At 45.9% G+C, this 22,899-nt stretch overlaps 1 pseudogene; it reads left to right on the top strand.

Moving 5' to 3' along the window:
- Positions 1–506: 506 nt before the first annotated feature.
- Positions 507–22,899, top strand: part of LOC147112927 (uncharacterized) — a 92,928-nt pseudogene continuing 70,535 nt past the window's right edge.

Raw genomic sequence — 22,899 nt, 5'->3', positions numbered from 1 at the left:
AGCACTGCTTCCTCCAGGCCGCTCAAGGAAACCTTCAGCCTCTGCCAGCCCCGAACACCGACCTCCCCCCAGTCTTCCCGATCACCGACCCCCCCCCCACCCCACCCAATCGCTACCTGGACCTGATGCTCCCTTCCTAGTGCTGAGGACCATCCATTCCAAAGGGACCCCAGCTGCAGCCACCTGCTGCTAGTGTCCACTCTCGCCCGCCAACCAGGTTGTCCATTTGGCCGGCTGCTGGTTGGGAGGCAGCCCTACGATATGTTAATGAGGCCCCGCCATGAAGAGTGGCAGGGCCTCCAAGTCCACAGCCTTGCCCGGTTCTTCGGACGATTTCAATTTCGGCCTCCCCCGCACCGTCCCCAGCTCTCTGTCAATATTGGGGCTGCTGATTCAGATGCCTGGAGAGGTCTGGTGGCTTCCTGCGATGCAGCCTAGAAAGAGTGTCCCGTATGATTGTGGTATGCTGTATGCTGCATTACTGTGCTCAGTAACAGGAGCAACACATGGAGCCACCAGTGGAGGAAGATCTTCAACATGATAAGGGAGAGGACACTGATGGCATAGAAAATGGTGAAAAAGTGGAAAAGCTTCAACAGTGGCCTGTAAGCAAAGGTATTCGGCAGCAGCTCATTAAAGAGAACTTCAGCTGAACAATCTGTGCTCCCTGTATTAACAGTCATGCCCAACATCTGTTCCAGTCCTTCCACTCTACAATCAACAGCATCTGCCCAAATACAAAAATTGCTATTCACATCACCTAACATTGCAAGATCACCAGCTACTACAGGAATACAAATATTTCAAACAGCAATTTGGTGGCAACACACTATTTCTCACCCCTGTGTGGGCCCTAAGTGAGTGTCTGAAGTCCTCTTTTACCTATTCTAGTGTTACCTATTCTCCCCAGTGGCTGCAACATGGAAGGAAGGAGGCTGCTGCAGCTCATTCAAGGGTTCATAAGAGCTCAGACATAAGAGGGCCAAGCTACAGACTGCAACAACTCGCCGTCTGTCAGAGATGTTTGGCCCAGCTTGCTTTCTGGCTCCAAGGTGGGCATTGGCTCAGTGGGTTGCAAGGATACAGAAGTGTTGGTATCATAAGAGATGGCATCATGTTGCATTCCTGTTCCATTATTATCCTTGCCACCATGCTGCATCTCAGCACACCTGCTAATCAGTGGGAAAACAGACTCTAGGAGCTTACTGATCTAAGTGAAGCCCCTACGTATTTAATCTCTCAGCTTGTCTAGAGATCTTTTCTGAAACGGTTTCCAGTGGCAGAAGGGTCAGTAACCAAAGGACACAGATTTAAGGTGATTGGCAAAAGAACCAGAGGTGAGTTGTTGTGATCTGGAATGAACTGCCTGAAAGGGTGGTGGAAGCAGATTCAATAGTAACTTTCTAAAGAGAATTGAATAAATACTTGAAGGGAAAACCTTTACAGGGCCATGGGGAAAGAGCGGGAGAGCGAGACTAATAGGACAGCTGTACCAAAGAACCGGCACAGGCATGATGGACCGAATGACCTCCTTCTGTGGTGTATCATTCTGTGATTCTATAAAGGGGAAGAGACGCAATATGGAGCCACTGTGAGTATCCCTGAGAGATGCTATTACTGGTGCAGAGGGCATCAAGGTGACCACATTCGCCATGGTTGACTGCCGAGTGTCGGTGCCGTGCATAAGAACCCTACAGAATAGACTCCACCACCTTGTTTTTAAAATTCCCTGGCAGGAATGTATTCAGCAATTGCTGGGGGGAGAGAAATCATGGCCTGGAATTCTCCTGCAAAGGCAATATTTGTGACAAACGCCATAAGTTAGACTGTTGTGCGGCCTGATCCTCCAGTGGTCAATTTATGCCAAAACTTGTTGGAAAATTGATTAGAATATGTTGCAGCAAGCATAGCGGTGAATCAGAAGCAGTCCAGCCAATGCCCGTTGCACTTTCCATCCTTCCATAGATGATCCATGATACCTTCATTTAAAATGGACACTTTAACGTTAATAAGTTTATATCAATTCATAACAGAAAGTCATTTAGCTCAGTTGGTTTTTTATCATTTTGGGATACATTAATGTATTTTCTACATTAATAGAAGTTTATGGAAATAACTAAACATTGATATAAAAGTAACTTTAGAAGGTTATTTCACTTTTATTCACCTCTTCCTGGTCATGAAAATTAAATCAAATTGAAAATCCGCTCACTTTTCCTGTTCTGCACAATCTGAAAGTCTGTATTTGAATTCTATTATTTTGGAGTCGCCCGCTGTGAATCTTTAATAAATGTGAGATAGTGTTTTCCATTAAACTACTTCCATTTTGCACAAATGAGAAAATTCAACTACTGTTTCAAATAGATCTCTATCGACCAAATATTAGGCGGATATCATTTATTAAGTGGAAGAAACTGTGAAGTGCTTATCGCCACTCAATATAAATGAAACAGAATTAAAGGATCCCGATCCTTTCCTAATCCCCGATAGTATCCATTGTTTATCAGCTTTTAGTACTGCAACTAATAATTATCAAATTTGATTGTAACTAAACTGACCTCATTTACATACTCTTTATTTTTCTCCCAGTCCGAAAAACACCAGAGTTTCCAGATCATTACACTCATTTGTTGAGTCTATTTTTAATTAATTCGATAAAATGTCACAAGTCAATATATTAACACTTGCAGTTTAAAGCAGAAATTAAAAAGGTGTGTTTACCGGTTAGATCTGTTCTTACCCTTTTGCTCTTGCGCTTTGGTTAACTTAGGAACATAGGAACAGGAGGAGGCCATTCAGCCCCTCGTACCTGTTCCGTCAGTCAATGAGATCATGGCTGATCTGTCACCTAACTCCATATACCCGCCTTTGCCCATATCCTTTAATAATTTGGTTAACAAAAATCTATCAATCTCAGGTTTAAAATTAACAATTGATCTAGCATCAATTGCCATTTGCAGATGAGAGTTCCAAAGTTCTACCACCCTTTGTGTGTAGAAGTGTTTCCTAACTTCATTCCTGAAAGGCCTGGCTCTAATTTTTAGACTAGACACCCCAACCAGCGGAAATAATTTCTCTCTATCTACCCTATCAATTCCCCTCAATATCTTGTCTCTTTGGAACTCCACAGTTTCTGGCTTTTCACCATTTAGAAAGTACTCTCTCCTATCCTTTTAGGTCCAAAGTGGATGACCTCACATTTGCCTACATTGAAATCCATTTGCCACTGTTTTGCCCATTCATTTAATCTATTAATAACGCTGTAATTTTATGATTCCGTCTACACTGCTTACAATGCCACCTATCTTTGTGTCATCGGCAAAGTTGAATATGTGGCTTCCTATCCCATAATATAAGTCGCTAATAATTACAGTGAATAGTTGAGACCCCAACACAGATCCTTGCGGAACACCGCTAGTCACATCCTGCCAATTAGAGTACCTGCCCATTATCCCTACTCTCTATCTCCTGCCACTCAGACTATTTCCTAACCAGGTCAATAATTTAGTTGCCTTCAATTCCATGAGTTTCAACTTTCGCTAACAGTCTCTTATGAGAGACTTTTTTCAAATGCCTTCTGGAAGTCCAAATAAATAACATGCATAGACATTCCCCTGTCCAATACTTTAACCATCTCTTCAAAAAATTCAATCAGGTCCATCAGGCATGACCTACCCTTCACAAATCCATGCTGGCTCTCTCTGATCAGCTGAACATTTTTAAGGTGTTCAGTCACTCTATCCTTAATTATGGGCTGTAGCAATTTCCTGACAACAGGTGTTAGGCTAACTGGTCTATAATTCCCTGGTTTCCCTCTCTCACCATTCTTAAAAAGCAGAGTAAAATGCACAATTTTCCAATCTAAAGGAACGGTTTCTGAATCAAGAGAACTTTGGAAGATTATAGTTCGGGCAATGTGCTCACCTACTTCCTTTAAATCCCTGGGATGGAAACCATCTGGTCCTGGGGATTTGTCACTCTTTAGTGCCATTATTTTCTTAATTACTGTTATTTTGTTTACGTTAACTTTGGTGAGTCAATGTCCCTAATTCAATATTAGTTTCCTTTGGATGTCCGCCATGTTATCTTCTTCCTCAACTATAAATACTTCCTTTTTTGTATCTCTCCCAATCGCCAGGATCTGTGCTACGTTTTGCTTTTCTGTATGCTTTTTCTTTTAGTTTAATGTTGTCCCTTCCATCTTTAGTCGTCCATGACTGTTTTTTTGTGGCAACTAGAGCTCTTGCCCCTCGGAGTATAAATTGGTTTTGTGTCACATTAAAGTATTTTTTGAACACCTCCCACTGATCTACTGTTGTTTTACCCATTAACAGATTTGCCCAGTTTACTGTACACAGTCTCTGTCTCATCACATTGAAGTCAGCCTTACCCAAATCTAGAATCTTAGTAGCTGTTTTGCGTTTCTCCCTTTCAAATACTAGATTAAACTCAATCATATTATGATTGCTATTAGATAAATGTTCATGCACCATTAGGCTAATAACTAAATCTGGCTCATTACTAAATCTAAAATGGCCTGCCACCATGTTGATTCTCAGATCAATTACTGAGCTAGTTATAACATGAATCTGTACAATTCGTATTTTGGATAAGACATCTCAATAATGTCATCAAACTAACAACCTATCACCTGCATTTCATTGAAATCAGTCCCTGTGCAGCCATCTCTGTGAAATAGCGACAGGGACCTCCCAGAGAATCTTCATATCTTCACAAGTAACGATTGAGAAAAAAACACCTTGGACTGAAACAGGCTGGGGCTCCAATTAATGTTGAGCAAAAGTGAAGCAGATTTTATTAGATGGATAGGACCATAAAACTGGCTTTTCATACGGATACAGAATATTTTAATCTAATAATGAGGGAAGAGCTGGGCCAGTGTCATCTAAGAGTCCGTCAACTTTGTGACTTTAGAGGCCGATATTCTTCATAAGAACTTTTGCTGCATCCTCCAGCCTAGTTTATGCATGGTTTTGCCTGCAATGATTAAACACTTATATCGACACGCAATTGTTGAATTGTCTTTTTTGGGCATTTATTTATTCTTGAGGGAGCTTTCAGCTAAGCAACTTTGTGTAGTAGAAGATTAGCAACAATCAATGCTTAAAAAATAACACAGTTAAAAAAACTTTTTAAAATAAAAAGAAAAGTGTCATTAATAATATGTTTTTATTGACATGACAATGCAATGGTTTAACAAGCTGTCTTTCAACAGGTCCTGATCAGCAAACACATTAGCACGTCATTTAAATGCAATCAGAGAATACACTTAAGCCAGTAAATAATTCCCATGCCAGGTAAGTGGCAACAGAACAAAAACAGGTGTTAATTAAGATAATTTGCGATTGCCATTGATTTTAATGGGGGTGGAACTATACTAATTAAATTCTCACTGTTTCAGCAAGGATGTCAGTAAAATGGCACAAAAAGGCCCAGGAAATTATGGCGTGGCATAAGTAATGTTGTAAGTCATTTATGCCATAATTTCCTGGAACTTTTGTGTTAGAATAATGGCATACGTTGTAGATGCGTCATTACTATAGCGCAAGATTTCAGGAAATTGCGGGCCCATATTTTTTTTAAATGCTGGGCCTCTGAAGTCTGCATCTCTATCCTCCTCAGCAGAGTGAGGATATGAGCTGGCCTTCCAGTTAGCTCGTCCCTGGGACTTCCTTATCATCTCCACTCACTCCTACTCACTTATGCTTGCTGAATCCTCCAGTGAAATCACATTGAACTTACTATCTAAGTATTGTGGGATGTTGATTTCTGCTGCTGGTGTGTGGCAGTAAAAGGGAGTGAGTGCACTGACATTAACAGTGTTCATTATCAGTCTATCTGGCACTAGAGAACCACGGCCTGCCTAGAAGTGACAGAAGAGTCTGCACATGTTCTGAAAATGGGCACGCAGCGGGCAAACACTTGCGACACATGCCTGTACATATGGTCCCAGGGGCCTCGTGAAATTCATGCTGTGATCTATTAAAATGATTCCAGCGTGCAGTCAGCGCTATCCATCCTATGGTACCAATGGCAGTCTCAATGGCAGCCTCTTCCACAGGGATGAGTGCTTGAACTATGGTAGGATCTCTTCTGATGCTGGTTGGCTCCTCCTGTTGTCTACCAGTTTCTACTGCAAATACATGCCTCGGGCAAGGGCTTTCAACCCTTGTTAGCTTACCGTAGTAAGCATGATAACAGGAAGAAGCATGTGTGGTCAAAAATGAGAAGTAGTTCTGAGGGCAGTGGCAGATGTTGAGGCTGTCAGTGTAAGCAGAAAGAAGATGAAACATAGAAACATTGAAACATAGAAGATAGGAGCAGGAGTAGGCCATTCAGCCCCTCGAGCTTGCTCCGCCATTCAATGAGATCATGGCTGATCATCCAAACTCAGTACCCTGTCCCTGCCTCCTCCCCATATCCCTTGATCCCTTTAGCCTTAAGAAATATATCTAACTCCTTCTTGAATATATTTAATGAATTGGCCTCAACTGCCTTCTGTGGTAGAGAATTCCACAGGTTCACCACCCTCTGGGTGAAGAAATTCCTCCTCATCTCTGTCCTAAATGGCTTACCCCTTATCTTTAGACTGTGACCCCTGGTTCTGCACTCCCCAGCCATCGGGAACATCCTTCCTGCATCTAGTCTGTCTAGTCCCGTTAGAATGTTATAAGTTTCAATGAGATCCCCTCTCATTCTTCTAAACTCCAGCGAGTATAAGCCCAATCGACCCAATCTCTCCTCATACATCATTCCTGCCATCCCAGGTATCAGTCTGGTGAATCTTCGCTGCACTCCCTCCATGGCAAGAACATCCTTTCTCAGATAAGGCGACCAAAACTGCACACAATACTCAAGGTGTGGTCTCACCAAGGCCCTATACAACTGCAGCAAGACATCCTTGTTCCTGTACTCAAATCCTCTCGCTACGAAGGCCAACATACCATTTGCCTTCTTAACCGCCTGCTGCACCTGCATGCTTACCTTCAGCGACTGGTGTACAAGGACACCCAGGTCACGTTGCACTTCCCCTTCTCCCAATCTATTGCCATTCAGATAATAATCTGCCTTCCTGTTTTTGCCACCAAAGTGGATAACCTCGCATTTATCCACATTATACTGCATCTGCCATACATTTGCCCAATCGCCCAACCTGTCCAAATCATACTGGAGTTTATCGGCACCCTCCTCACAGCACACGCGCCCACCCAGTTTTGTGTTGTCTGCAAACTTGGAGATATTACATCTAGTTCCCTCTTCTAGATCATTAATATATATTGTGAATAGCTGGGGTCCGAGGACCGATCCCTGCGGTACCCCACTTGTCACTGCCTGCCACTCGGAAAAAGCAGTTTATGCCAGCTCTTTGCTTCATGTCTGTCAGCCAGTTCTCTATCCAAGTCAGTACCTTGCCCCCAAACCCATGTGCTTTAACTTTACATGCTAAACTCTCATGCGGGACCTAATCAAAAGCCTTCTGAAAGTCCAAATACACCACATCCACTGGTTCTCCCTTATCTATTCTACCAGTTACATCCTCAAAAAATTCCAGTAATTAGTCAAGCACGATTTACCTTTTGTAAATCCATGTTGACTTTGTCCGATCCTGTCACTGTTTTCCAAGTGCTCTGCTATTACATCTTTTATAATGGACTCTGGCATATTTCCCACTACCGATGTCAGGCTTACCGGTTTTCTCTCTACCACCTTTCTCTAAAATTCCCCATTTTCTCTCTACCACCTTTTTTGAATAGTGGGGTAACATTAACTACCCTCCAATCCATGGGAGCTGTTCCAGAGTGTATAGAATTTTGAAAGATGACCAGCAATGCATCTACTATTTCTAGGGCCACTTCCTTAAGTACCCTAGGATGTAGATTATCAGGCCCTGGGGATTTATCAGCCTTCAATCCCATCAATTTCCTTAACACCATTTCCCTACAAATACTGATTTCATTCAGTTCCTCCCTCCCATTAGATCCTATTTTCCCCCGACATCTCTGGGAGGTTATTTGTGTCCTCCTTTGTGAAGACAGAACCAAAGTATGTATTTAATTGGTCTGCCATTTCTTTGTTCCCCATTATAAATTCCCCTGATTCTGACTGCAAGGGACCTACATTTGACTTCACCAATCTTTTTCTCTTCACATATCTATAGAAGCTTTTACAGTCAGTTTTTATGTTCCCTGAAAGCTTACTCTCATACTTTATTTTCCCCCTCTTAATTAATCCCTTTTTCCTCCTTTGCTGAATCCTAAACTGCTCCCAATCCTCAGGTTTGCTGCTTTTTCTGGCCAATTTATATGTCCTCTCCTTGGATCTTATGCTATCCCTAATTTCCATTGTTAGCCACGGTTGAGTCACCTTTTTTGTTTTATTTTTATGCCAAACCGGGATGAACAAATTCTGTAGTTCATCCATGCGATTTTTAAATGTTTGCCAGTGCCTATCCACCGTCAACCCTTTAAGTAACATTCCCCAATCCATCCTACCCAACTCGCGCCTCATACCATTGTAGTTTCCTTTATTTAAATTCAGGACCCTAGTCTCTGAGTCAAGTACTTCTCCCTCCATCTTAATGAAGAATTTTATCATATTATGATCGCTCCACCCCAAGGGGCTTCACACAACAAGATTGCTAATTAATCCTTTCTCATTACATAATACCCAGTCTAAGATGGCCTGATCTCTAGTTGGTTCCTCGACATATTGGTCCAGGAAACCATCCCGTATACGCTCCAGGAATTCCTCCTCCACAGTATTGTTACTAATTTGGTTAGCCCAATCTATATGTAGATTGAAGTCACCCATGATAACTACTATGCCCTTATTGCATGCATCTCTAATTTCCCATTTAATGCCATCCCCAAACTCGGCATTACTGTTTGGGGGTCTGTATACAACTCCCACTAACATTTTCTGCCCCTTGGTATTGCTCAGCTCTACACATACAGATTTCACATCATCAGAGCTAATATCCTTCCTTACAGTTGTGTTAATCTCCTCTTTAAACAGCAATGCTACCCCACCTCCTTTTCCTTTTTGCCTGTCTTTCCTGAATATTGAGTACCCCTTCATGTTGAGTTCCCAGCCTTCATCACCCTGGAGCCATGTTTCCGTAATCCCAATCATATCATACCCATTGACATCTATTTGCACAGCTAATTCATCCACCTTATTACGAATGCTCCTCGCATTAATACACAAAGCCTTCAGGCTTGTTTTTGTAACACTCTTAGACCTTTAAAAACTATTATTTACTGTGGCCATGTTTGATTTAAACCCTTGACTTCTCTGCCTGCCACTTTTGCTTTTCTCCTTCCTGTCTTTTGCTTCCTTCCTTGTTTCCCATTCCTCTGTCTCCCTGCACAGGTTCCCAACCCCCTGCCATTTTAGTTTAAACCCTCCCCAACAGCACTAGCAAACACTCCCCCTAGGACATTGGTCCCGGTCCTGCCCAGGTGCAAACCATCCAGTTTGTACTGGTCCCAACTACTCCAGAACCGGTTCCAATGTCCCAGGAATTTGAATCCCTTCCCCTTGCACCATTCCTCTAGCCACATATTCATCTGAAATATCTCTCTATTTCTACTCTGACTAGCACGTGGCACTGGTAGGAATCCTGAGATTACCACCTTTGAGGTCGTATTTTTTAATTTACCTCCTAACTCCCTATATTCAGCTTTTAGGACCTCGTCCCGGTTTTTACCTCTATCGTTGGTACCTATATGCACCACGACAACTGGCTGCTCACCCTCCCCCTCCAGAATGCTCTGCAGCCGCTCCAAGACATCCTTGACCCTTGCACCAGGGAGGCAACATACCATCCTGGAGTCCCATTTGCGGCCGCATAAACGCCTATTTATTCCCCTTACAATAGAATCCCCTATTACTATAGCTTGCCCATTCTTTTTCCTCCTGTCCTGTGCAGCAGAACCACCCATGGTGCCAGAAAGTTGGCTGCTGCTGTCTTCCCCCGATAAGCCATCGCCCCCAACAATATCCAAAGCGGTATATCTGTTTGAGAGGGGGATGGCCACAGGGGACCCCTGCACTACCTGCCTGCGCCTACTACACTGCCTGGCCCATTCTCTTCCTGCCTGTGCAGCCTTTATCTGCGGTGTGACCAACTCCCTAAACATGCTATCCATGACGCCCTCAGCACTGCGAATGCTCCAGTATGTATCCATTCGCAGCTCCAGTGCCACAATGCGGTCTGCCAGTAGCTGCAGCTGGACACACTTCCCACACACATGGTCATCAGAGACACAGGAAATGTCCCTGATTTCCCACATAGTGCAGGAGGAGCATCCCACGGCACCGAGCTGTCCTGCCATGACTTACCCTTCAATTAATTTAAATTAACTTAAATCAAATCAATACCACCAATTACACTACAATTAAATGATATACTCAAGGGCCCTTGGTTACCAGCACTAGAAACTATAACCACAAAAAAATTAAGACCTTCTAAACTATATAAGCTATGAACCTTAGCTGTCAAACTATAGAGTAGTATAAATACTCCCTGGCCGTATTCACCCAATCAGCCGCTCCCTCCTGCCCGCATCACTTTTTGAATCATGACGTGGCTCTGGAACGCCGCCGCCGGTCTGAGATTGGTAAGAAAGTCCGCAAAAATGAGTTTAAATACACACAGGGTCTCCGGTCTCACTGCTCCTGATACCAGCCTGTGAAAGAAAGCCTGCGAAAGTGAGTTTAAATACTCACTGGGTTTCCGGTCTCACTGCTCCTGACACCAGCCTGTGAAAGAAAGCCCGCGAAAGTGAGTTTAAATACTCACTGGGTCTCCGGTCTCACTGCTCCTGACACCAGCCTGTGAAAGAAAGCCCGCAAAAGTGAGTTTAAATACTCACTGCAGTGAAGACCTCTCTGTTGATAGCCATGGCAAGTAGGGAAGGGAAGGATTAATATTGCTGAGGCAAAGGTAGGGTCCTGCAGGGCTGTACAGAAAATATGAGCGAGGTGAAGGAGAGTCTTACCTTGGCACTCATGGTGAGATCATTAAATTTCTTTCTGCACTAAAGCCAGGTGCTGCAGACAGTGCTCAGTGCATTCACATGTTATGCCACCTCTCGGCATGCTGTTCACCAATTTGCCTTGGCAGCAGCGACCATTTGAGGGGAAGAGGACCCCCTTTCTTTTCCGAGCTTGTTCCACCAGCATCTCTACAGCTGTATCTGAAAACTGTGGCACCCTACTGGAACTCTTCTTGCCCTCAGTCATCTTCCTGCAGCTCTCCAGTGTTGCTTCTCAGCTTTTGACCAACAGCAAAAAAATACACCTCCCTTTAAGCTGCTGCAGGCCCTTAATAACCTGCAGCAGCACCCAGCGTCCCACCTCCTGATTGGTGAGCTCCACTTGGAGTGTACGTTTCTCGCTAGAAACTTGTCTCAGGCTGAACCGGAATTTGGAACAGGTCCCAAGTGACCACTCCAGGTGACCTTTGCTCTCGCTGCGCCAAAATCAACCCCAAGGTCTTTACCTCTATTGGCTCCATCTGAGACCAGACCATGGGATTTGGTGTTCACTACTCTAGTTCCTCTATTTGTTGTCACATAGACTTTGCAGCTCTTGTTACAAGTGACCCTCCATCTTCAAGGCTACTTGATTCAGTAGCTGGGCCAGTAGGGAATTCAGACTTTGATTGGTAGCATTCTGCTGTCAGTAGCTCTATTTAGTCCAATATCTTACAATCAATGTTCCGCTACTCACTGGCAAAACTTCCTGGCTGCTACTTCCCAATTGCCTCCTATTTCAGCTCTTATGACCTCTCACTGCCAATAAATAAATTCTTTTCATTTCAACTTGTGAGAAACAAGCTATAGCATTCATGCCATAAGTAATATTGCCACTTAAGTGAAAAATGGTCTTTCCCTGCAACCTCCCTGAGGATGTGGCATCAGTCTAATAAATTGTATAAAATCAATATTTCATTTCTCATAAAGATCCTAGCACAAAACCAAAGTTAGGTAAGAAAACTTCATAGCTAATTCCAGAGATTGGCTGAGTTGTATACTGGCATGCTGACAAGGACAGAAAGTTGAGCAAAATCTACCATCTGTGATTAATGAAGACTCTGCATAGCTGGATTTCAGGAACATGCATTTCAACACTGTTGCTATCCAGATCTGAATGACACATACATTTGTGCTGTTTTTCATGTCACATGAAAATGTTACTGCTCCCAAAATTGGCAAATATGCTTTACAACTTTGGGGTGAAGATTTCAGTGTTCACGATTTCCGGCAAAATTATAAATGCATGCATGACACAACACATCAGAATTTTAAGCACTAAAAAAAAATGTATTTGCACGGCACCAGAATCAATCTCATTTATAACAAAAAAAGTTTGAAGTTCTTTCAGTTCTGGAGACAAATAACAAACTATCTCTCAATTCCTAATGCAATCACACTAGCGGATTAAAATAAATGAATCACATGCAAATATCTTGGCAAATGGCCACCGCATATAAAGACAATCATGTTTATGTAGTTGGTGCAAGAGTATAATTGTTTTATGCATCTTTGTTTGGTCCACTCCCAAATGAAGCTTTGACTTGAAACAAGACAACTGGCAGGCAGTCATATGGCTTTGAATCTTGTTCAGCTGACGATTGGACTTCTTTCTTTCTGTGTAGTTGACAGGATTTTAATATTAATTATTGCAAAGATACTGGGCCGGAAATTGCTGGTTTGTGGATGGGAATAAGTTGGCAGGTATGCTTTTGTAGTGCCAGGAATATCTGAAGGGACTGATTTATACCGGAGTTCTGCTGATAAAGCCTCTCTCCCCACACCCCAGCAGAAATTCCGTTCAATTTCAGTGTTGGCTGAGGAATTACCTATCCTCCCAGTGGCATGTGTGCAAATGATGGAGTTGGGATTCCAGAATGACGTCACCCATTCTAAATTCTGTGACTTCAAACTTCCAATCTGCCCTTGAAAACATTTAAATGGTGCAGTTTGCCAGTACTTGGCTATAGGGACGGTTATACTCAGGAAGCTTTCCCCCCAACATTCTGCATTAGCTTGGAAAGCATTTCATTTCAACACAATTACTGAGCTGGGATCTGGGGGGAATCCCACTTTACGTTATCTCTATGCTGGATGAAAAGGAGCAACAGGAGGCTGCAAGGGAAGGCGGGTTAATCAGGTAGCACCAGAATAGAGCCAGGTCATCCCGGCACTACCCCATCCGGCAGGATCTATAGACTAAGTTGCACTTTCCAAACTTTTCCAAAGCTCTATCTCAGGAAGCTGTGCTTTAATCATGAAGCTTTGGAGGAGCACTATTGCTGCGATCAAAATCCACATTACGCACTGTTCTGACAGTAGTAGAATAAGTGACCACAGGTCTCAACTTGTATAGTAAAGGATTATTCCAGAGAGCCACAGAGACTTTTATCAGATCAGCCAATTTGCTGCGCACTCCTCTATAAGGCAAGTCATCCAATGCCCGCTTTGCCAGGACAGTTCATGTTGACAGTGCTCCAACACAGATGAACGAGAGGACTGTCAAATTTTTCAGACTAGCCAGATTCCCCAGGGTTGTTGGGACTGTTTCTTGCACCCATGTGGCATTGAGTGCCCAAAATGTAAACCCCATATTTACACGAACTGCAAAGGCTTCCGTTACCTAAGTGTGCAGCTCATTTGTGCTGACAGGCACAGCTTGCTACACGTGAATTCGCAACATGTTGGCAGCTGTTTTACAATTTACAATTTTAAAATTCATCAATCCAGTGTCTCAGCTCTACTTCAATGACAGAGAGAAAGGGCAGGATGGCTGCTGGGTAACAAGGGATACCTGTTACTGTTACGATTCATTACGTCTCTCAATAGGACACCCTTTGTACTTCCCTTCACAGCATGTATCTTTCAGGAACTCTGTGTTCGAATGGTAAAATTCTCCAAGGCTGCCATTGCACATCTGTATGTCCTTCTTTGTAAAGATATTCAGCCTCGCTCCCCTGCCAGAACAGCTCTGTCTGTTGCTATGAATAATTTTGGTACCAGATCCTTTGTACCATCTTAGCAAAGCTATCTGGGAGTGACTGAAGAGGAATGCCTTAGGAGGCTATACGGAAATACTTATCTGCATTCCAGGCAACATAGCATTCAATTTTTATTCTTTAGTTGCATGCAGACTAGTGCTGGGAACATCTGTAATGTCACACAGTTTGCTGCCCACAGATGTATCAGGGAGGTAACATGTTTTATTCATAACATTCACCACTGAGAACTTGCAACAGCACGAGAGGACTTCACAATTTCATTGCACTGCTGGCTTTCTACAGGTATAAGGGGTGACTGCACCCAAATGAAGCATAATGCTTTTAAGCAAGAGCAATGCTTCTTCTCTTAGAAACCTTTATTAAATATGTTCTGTGATATGTTTCTGATTTGGTAAGCTTTGGTTTTTGTTACTATCCTCCTTGAGTAGCTTCATCCCTGTTATAGAGTCATAGGCCTAGAAATTCGGTAGGCTTAGCGCCGCTTTTGAGGTGCTAGAGGGCCTAGCGCCGGAGTTATGGCCAGTTTGGAAATTGAGTGGGTCCCTAAATCGGCGTTAGGCCGTTAGCGCTGTGCCGGCACCGATGACGTCATTGGTGTGCGCAGCGTCCCGGTTGCCATGGTAACCCGCCCGAACTCCGAAATTGACTTGCGGCCGCCTCGCCCGTGGCAGCCGCAAGCAACGTTCTGGCAGAGGTGCCTTACTGGACTTTGCGCCGGCGCATTAAAGGCCCCGCGGCGGCCGGCCGCTTTCCCGCCGGCCGCCTGGCCGCAGCTCCCTCCCCGGACTTCTCCCCCCCGCCCCCCGGGACAGATGCAAGCCCGGCACTTGTCAGAGGTGCCGGGCTCATTTTTACAATGATTTTCACGGGCCGCGGCCGGGTGCAGGCAGCTCCTCCTTAAGGGAAGGAGGAGGCCTGCACTTCCCGAACCTGCCGCACCGCAGCGGGCGCCGCAGCGCCGGAATAGCGCCGCAATTCAGCGCGTAGCGCCAGTTTTCAGGCGCAAACAGCTTTCAGCAGCGCCGGCAGCCGTTTGGGCGCAGAACTAGTGAATTTTTGGCCCGCCCAGCGCGACTTAGCTCCGGCACTAACTTCCGGCGCTAAAGCCGTCGCTGCGCCAAAACCCAATTTCTAGGCCAGTGGCCTAGAAATTCGGTAGGCTTAGCGCCGCTTTTGAGGCGCTAGAGGGCCTAGCGCCAGAGTTATGGCCAGTTTGGAAATTGAGTGGGTCCCTAAATCGGCGTTAGGCCGTTAGCGCTGCGCCGGCACCGATGACGTCATCGGTGTGCGCAGCGTCCCGGTTGCCATGGTAACCCGCCCGAACTCCGAAATTGACTTGCGGCCGCCTCGCCCGTGGCAGCCGCAAGCAACGTTCTGGCAGAGGTGCCTTACTGGACTTTGCGCCGGCGCATTAAAGGCCCCGCGGCGGCCGGCCGCTTTCCCGCCGGCCGCCTGGCCGCAGCTCCCTCCCCGGACTTCTCCCCCCCCGCCCCCCGGGACAGATGCAAGCCCAGCACTTGTCCGAGGTGCTGGGCTCATTTTTACAATGATTTTCGCGGGCCGCGGCCGGGTGCAGGCAGCTCCTCCTTAAGGGAAGGAGGAGGCCTGCACTTCCCGAACCTGCCACACCGCAGCGGGCGCTGCAGCGCCGGAATAGCGCTGCAATTCAGCGCGTAGCGCCAGTTTTCAGGCGCAAACAGCTTTCAGCAGCGCCGGCAGCCGTTTGGGCGCAGAACTAGTGAATTTTTGGCCCGCCTAGCGCGACTTAGCTCTGGCACTAACTTCCGGCACTAAAGCCGTCGCTGCGCCAAAACCCAATTTCTAGGCCATAGAGTCATACGGCTGAAAATTCAGTCGCCTTAGCGCCTCATTTGAGGCGCTAGAGGGCCTTGCGCCGGAGTTATGGCCAGTAGTGAAATTCCCTGGGGCCCTAAATCGGCGTTGCTCCGGTAGCGCTGCGCCGGCACCGATGACGTCATCGGTGTGCGCAGCGTCCCGGTTGCCGTGGTAACCTGCCCGAACTCCGAAATTGAGTTGCGGCCGCCTCGCCCGTGGCAGCCGCAACCAGCGTTTTGTCAGAGGTGCCTTACTGCAGTTAGCGCCGGCGCATTAAAGGCCCCGCGGCGGCCGGCCGCTTTCCCGCCGGCCGCCTGCCCGCAGCTCCCTCCCCGGACTTCTCTCCACCCCCCCCCCGGAACAGATGCAAGCCCGGCACTTGTCCGAGGTGCCGGGCTAATTTTTAAGCAGATTTGCGCGGGCCGCGGCTGGGTGCAGGCAGCTCCTCCTTAACGGAAGGAGGAGGCCTGCACTTCCCCAGCCTGCCGCATCGGGTGCCACAGCGCTGGAATTGCGGCGCGAAACGGCAGTTAGCGCCCTTTTCCAGGCGCTAAGACCCTTCAGCAGCGCCGGCAGCCGTTTGGGCGCGGCGCCACTGAATTTTTGGCGCGCGCAGGGGACTTAGCGCCAGCACTAATTTCCGGCGCTAAAGCCCTGGCTAAGCCAAAACCCAATTTCTAGGCCATAGAGTTTTACAGCACAGAAAGAGGCCCTTTGGCCCATCGTGTCTGCGCCGCCCATCCATCCCTGTCCAGTCTAATCCCATTTTCCAGCATTTGGTCCATAGCCTTGTATGCAATGGCATTTCAAGTGCTCATCCAAATGCTTCTTGAATGTTGTGAGGGTTCCTGCCTCTACCACCCTTTTAGGCATTGAGTTCCACATTCCAACCACCCTCTGGGTGAAAAAGTTCCTCCTCAAATCCCCTCTAAATCTCCTGCCCCTTAGCCTGAATCTATGCCCCCTTGTTATTGACCCCCCTACTAAGGGGAAAAGTTCCTCTTTGTCTACCCTATCTATGCCCCTCATCATTTTGTACACCTCAATCAGGTCCCCCCTCAGCCTTCTTTGCTCCAAGGAAAACAACCCCAGCCTGTTCAGTCTTTCTTCATAGCTGAGGTGCTCCATCCCAGGTAACATCCTGGTGAACCTTCTCTGCACCCTCTCCAAAGCAATCACATCCTTCCTATAGTGAGGTGACCAGAACTGCACACAGTACTCCAGCTGTGGCCTCACCAGCGTTTTGTACAGCTCCATCATAACCTCCCTGCTCTTATATTCTATGCCTCGGCTAATGAAGGCAAGTATCCCATATGCCTTTTTAACCACCTTATCTACCTGTTCCGCTGCCTTCAGGGATCTATGTACATGTACACCAAGGTCCCTCTGACCCTCTGTACTTCCTAGGGTCCTACCACTCATTGTGTATTCCCTTGCCTTATTTGTCCGTCCAAAATGCATCACCTCGCACTTTTCTGGGTTAAATTCCATTTGCCACTTTTCCGCCCATCTGACCAACCCGTTTATATCGTCCTGTAGCCTGAGGTTTTCCTCCTCGCAATTTACCACCCCACCAATTTTCGTGTCATCCGCGAACTTACTGATCATACCTTTTACATTCTCATCCAAATCATTTATGTAGATCACAAACAACAAGGGACCCAGCACCGACCCCTGAGGTACCCCACTGGACACAGGCTTCCAGTCACAAAAGCAACCTTCGACCATCACCCTCTGCCTCCTGCCACTCAGCCAGTTTAGGATCCAACGCGCCAAGGCACCCTGGATCCCATGGGCTCTTACCTTCTTGACCAGTCTCCTATGCGGGACTTTGTCAAAAGCTTTACTGAAGTCCATGTAAGCCACATCCACAGCATTTCCCTCATCCACCCCCCTAGTCACCCCCTCGAAAAATTCAATCAGATTTGTCAGACATGATTTACCCTTGACAAAGCCATGCTGACTATCCCCGATTAATCCTTGCCTCTCCAAGTGGAGATTAATTTTGTCCCTCAGAATTTTTTCCAATAATTTCCCTACCACAGATGTTGGGCTCACTGGCCTGTAATTCCCTGGTTTATCCCTGCTACCCTTCTTGTATAATGGTACTACATTAGCTGTTCTCCAGTCCTCTGGTACATCCCCTGTGGCCAGAGAGGTTCTGAAAATGTGTGTCAGAGCCCCTGCAATCTCCTCCTTTGCCTCCCACAGCAGCCTGGGATACATCTCGTCCGGGCCTGGGGATTTATCCACTTTTTGGCCTGCTAAAATCGCTAGCACCTCCTCCCTCTCGATGCTAATATGTTCAAGTATGTCACAGTCCCCTTGCCCGATTTCTATGTCCGCATCGTCTTTCTCCATAGTGAACACAGATGCAAAAAATTCATTTAAAACCCCGCCTACATCATCTGGCTCTACACACAGATTGCCACTTTGGTCCCTAATGGGCCCTACCCTTTCCCTGGTTATCCTCTTGCCCTTAATATACTTATAAAACATCTTAGGATTTTCCTTTATTTTGCTCGCCAGTGTTATTTCATGGCCCCTCCTCGCCCTCCTAATTTCTTTTTTAAGTATGCCCCTGCACTTTTTATACTCCTCTAGGGCTTCTTCCGTCTTTAGTCTTTTGTAACTGCCAAAAGCCCCCCTTTTATTTCTAATGCATTTTTGTATATCCCTTGTCATCCAAGGTTCCCTTTGCTTGTTGGTCCCACCCTTGACCTTTACAGGAACATGTTGGCGTTGTACTCTCTCTATTTCCCTTCTGAAAGTCTCCCACTGTTTTGATGTGGATTTTCCTATAAGTAGCTGCTCCCAGTCCACTTTGGCCAGATCCTGCCTTATCATATTAAAATCGGCCTTCCCCCAATTTAGAACCCTTATTTCCGGGCCGTCTTTGTCTTTTTCCATGACCACCTTAAATCTCACCGAATTATGGTCACTGTCGCCAAAATGCTCTCCTACTGATACTTCCGCCACTTGCCCGGCTACATTCCCCAGAATTAGGTCCAGTACCGCCCCCTCTCTTGTAGGACTTTCTACATGTTGGCTCAAAAAGCTCTCCTGGATGCACTTTAAGAATTCTGCACCCTCTAAGCCTTTCACACTCTGACTATCCCAATTTATATTGGGGAAGTTGAAATCCCCCACTATTATTACCCTATTATTTTCACACTTCTCTGAGATTTGCCTACATACCTGTTCCTCTATCTCCCCCTGACTGTTTGGGGGCCTATAGTACACTCCCAGCAAAGTGCTTGCCCCCTTTTTGTTTTTAAGTTCTACCCATAAGGCCTCATTAGAGGAACCCGCAAATATATCATCCCTCCTTACAGCAGTAATTGACTCCTTAATTAATATTGCAACACCCCCTCCCCTTTTACACCCCCCTCTGTCTCGCCTGAAGATTCTATACCCCGGAATATTGAGCTGCCAGTCCTGACCCTCCCTCAACCATGTCTCCGTGATAGCAACAATATCGTACTCCCATGTGCTCAACAACAACTTCAGTTCATCCACCTTATTTGCAAGACTCCTTGCATTAAAATAAATGCCTTCCAGCCCTGCCATATTCCCTTTTACCTTCACATATTTGCTCTGCCTTCCCAGCTGACTTGTTTTTTCCTCTGTATTTGGCTGTAAATCACCCCCTACTATAGCTCCACTCTGTACCCCATCCCCCTGCCAAGTTAGTTTAAACCCCCCCCAGCAGTGCTAGCAAACCTCCCCGCAAGGATATTGGTTCCCCTCTGGTTCAGGTGTAAACCGTCCGACTTGTACAAGTCCCACCTTTCCCAGAAGCAGACCCAGTGATCCAGGAAACTAAAGCCCTCCCCCCTGCACCATCCCTTTAGCCACGCATTCATCTGTTCTATCTTCCTATTCCTATACCCACTAGCACGTGGCACCGGGAGTAATCCAGAGATTACAACCTTTGAGGTCCTGCTCTTTAATCCTTCACCTAGCTCCCTAAATTCTTGCTGCAGGACTAGTTCTTTAATAAACCTTTGCTCACAAACAAAATCCAAATTGAAACAGTCCATTTTACCTTGAGATTAACACTATTTCCCATTTGCTAATGCAAATATGTGGCACCACAGAAATAACCAAACTTGCTTTAAGCAATGTGTCCTTTTGCTTTGGCTTCCATAGCTTAATATTTAACTTCTTGGCAGTGCCTTTGGCTTTTTCTTAATCCACATTTTCTGTTCTTCTATCTGACAGCTCATTGACAGCTCCAGCAATTTCTTCAGACCACTGTCTTTCTCTAATGCATGTGGGATGTAACCTTCCATAAGTTTGGGGTTTACAATCCACAATCTGGAACCCATACTCCACTACTAACTGTGTTAATTTTAAAATTCACATCTTTGTTTTCAAATCCCTCCATGGCCTCGCCTCTCCATATCTCTGTTAACCTCCTTCAGCCCTACAACCCTCTGAGATCGCCACTCCTCCAATTCTGGCCTCTTGCACAACCCCGACTTTCATCGCTCCACCACTGGCGGCCGTGCCTTCAGCTGCCAAGGCCCTAAACTCTGGAATTCCCTCACTAAACCTCTCTTCCTCTCTACCTTTTCCTCCTTTAAGACGCTCCTTAAATACCTACCTCTTTGACCAAGCTTTTGGTCACCTGCCCCAATATCTCCTTATGTGGCTCGGTGTCAAATTTTGTTTGATGACGCCCCTGTGAAGTGCCTTGGGATATTTTACTATGTTAAAGGTACTATATAAATGCAGGTTGTTGTTATTAGTCAGGTGCAAAACAAATCCACAGTCTCTTCCGCATTCCGCTGAACCCAACTAAAGAGGATTACTTCATAGGTAGTGTTTTTCTTGTCCATAAAATGTTCGGTGGGTGCTGCTTTGGCACTGATGTAATCATCATGCTTGCCTGTATTAGTCAAAGCGTATAACACTTTCCTAGCTCTTCCACCTCTTAACCTGAATGATCTCAAATACTTTTCCAGCACCAGTTTCAGTTGTCCTTTGCTCACCTTCTTTCTGGCTTTCTTTTGGTCTTCTTCCGTGGATTTTAAGAAGAAAGAATTTGCATTTTTAGAACACTGTTCACGTCCTCAGGACACCCTCGCAGTCAATTAATTACTTTTGAAGTGTAGTCATTATTGTTAATTAAGGAAATGTGTCAGTCAATTTGTGCACCGTAAGGTCCCACAAACATCAGTCAGATAAATGATCAGTTAGGAACATAGGAACATAAGTAGGCCAGTCAGCCCCTCGAGCCTGTTCAGCCATTCAATGAGATCATGGCTGATCTGCAACCTAACTCCATATACCCGCCTTTGGCCCATATCCCTTAATACCTTTGGTCAACAAAAATCTATCAATCTCAGATTTAAAATTAACAATTGACCTAGCATCAATTGCCATTTGCGGAAGAGAGTTCCAAACTTCTACCACCTTTTGTGCACAATGGCATAGTGGTTAGCACTGTTGCCTCACAGCGCCAGGGGCCCGGGTTCGAATCTGGCCTCGGGTGACTGTGTGGAGTTTGCACATTCTCCCCGTGTTTGCGTGGGTTTCCTCCGGGTGCTCCGGTTTCCTCCCACAGCCCAAAGATGTGCGGGTTAGGTTGATTGGCTATGATAAATTGACCCTTAGTGTTAGGGGGATTAAATACGTGGGGTTACGGGGATAGGATGGGATATGTGTTGGTGTAGGGGTTACGGGGATCGGGTGGGATATGTGTCGGTGCAGGCTCGATGGGCCAAAATGGCCTCTATCTGCACTGTGGGGATTCTGTGATTTCTGTGATCTGTGATTTCACTCCTGAAAGGTCTGGCTCTCATTTTTAGACTATGCCCCTAGTCCTAGGCTCCCCAATCAGCAGAAATACTTTCTCTCTATCTACCCTATCTGTTCCCCTTAATATTTTGAAAACTTCAATCAGGTCACCCCTTAACCTTCTAAATTCTAGGGAATACAACCCTAATTTGTGTAATCTCTCCCAGTAACTTAACCCTTGAAGTCCGGGTATCATTCTGGTTAATTTGTTGATGCCAATTAGTACTAGCTTAATGAGGATTTGTCCTGTTATAGCACCAAACCTCATTACCTTGTGATTCTTCATTTCATAAGGTACCAACTCTCTAAGTTGTACTCATTTTTTGGTTTGACATGTGTGCCTGGAACTTCCCCAATGTGATATGCCTTTAAAACATGTATAATATCTGTCGGTTACCTCTAGAGGGAGGAACGTGGCAGACCTCGGTGTAAAATAGGTGTAAAATTGGTGCAATCAGTTGAACCAGCAGGAAACTTCTGTGCAACGTTTTAAATGACTGTTCAGCCTGTGCTCTTCAGAACACCGGGGGACAAGTAGATAGGCCTGGAATAGTGCCTGTCTCTTTGACTTGTCTCTCAGATTACTTCATTGCATGTCTTACCAGTATCTGATTACACTTGGGCAGAATTATGAATTCTTAAGTGCCATCTGTGCCCAGAGTGCAGCAGGGCATGGCACCAAGCCAGAGAAGAAGAAGCACAACTTTACTCCAAGACCTCCTGGGGGGCACCGAGGCAGGGCAAACAGACAGCTGGATGTGCATGGCACCAAGTCACAGTGGGTCTTTTGCCATGCTGTCTGATTCTCCTTCCCTCCAGCCAGTGCTGTTCTTTCCCCTCCTCCGTAATAACATTGTTTGTATTAAACTTGGAGCAGCACGGAGTCACAGGGCAGGATTTTCATTGGGCCGTGGAGGCAGGATTGGAGGCGTGTGGGGGGTTAACATCCCGAGATCGGGGGTCCCGAACCCATCCCGCACCCAACCCGCCTCCATGCCAGTTTCAACTGAGGCGGGTACCTGACCCGCACTGGGACCCGCCTCCCCGAGGCCGGAAGGGGATTAGTGCCAATTAACTGCCTGTTAACAGGTAGTTAACAGGCAGTTTTTAGCCTAATCCCTATTTTTAATGTTGAAGTGTGGGATTCCCGACAGCTCCAAACCACGCCAAGTTAGAGAAGACGGACCGTCGGGATG

The sequence above is a fragment of the Somniosus microcephalus genome, chromosome 9 (assembly GCF_052327205.1).
Source record: "Somniosus microcephalus isolate GS21.2 chromosome 9, FLI_Smic_1.0, whole genome shotgun sequence".
In the NCBI taxonomy this organism is placed as follows: Eukaryota; Metazoa; Chordata; class Chondrichthyes; order Squaliformes; family Somniosidae; genus Somniosus; species Somniosus microcephalus.
The sequence above is the reverse complement of the archived record's forward strand: the minus strand, read 5'-3'. Positions and strand labels throughout refer to the sequence as shown.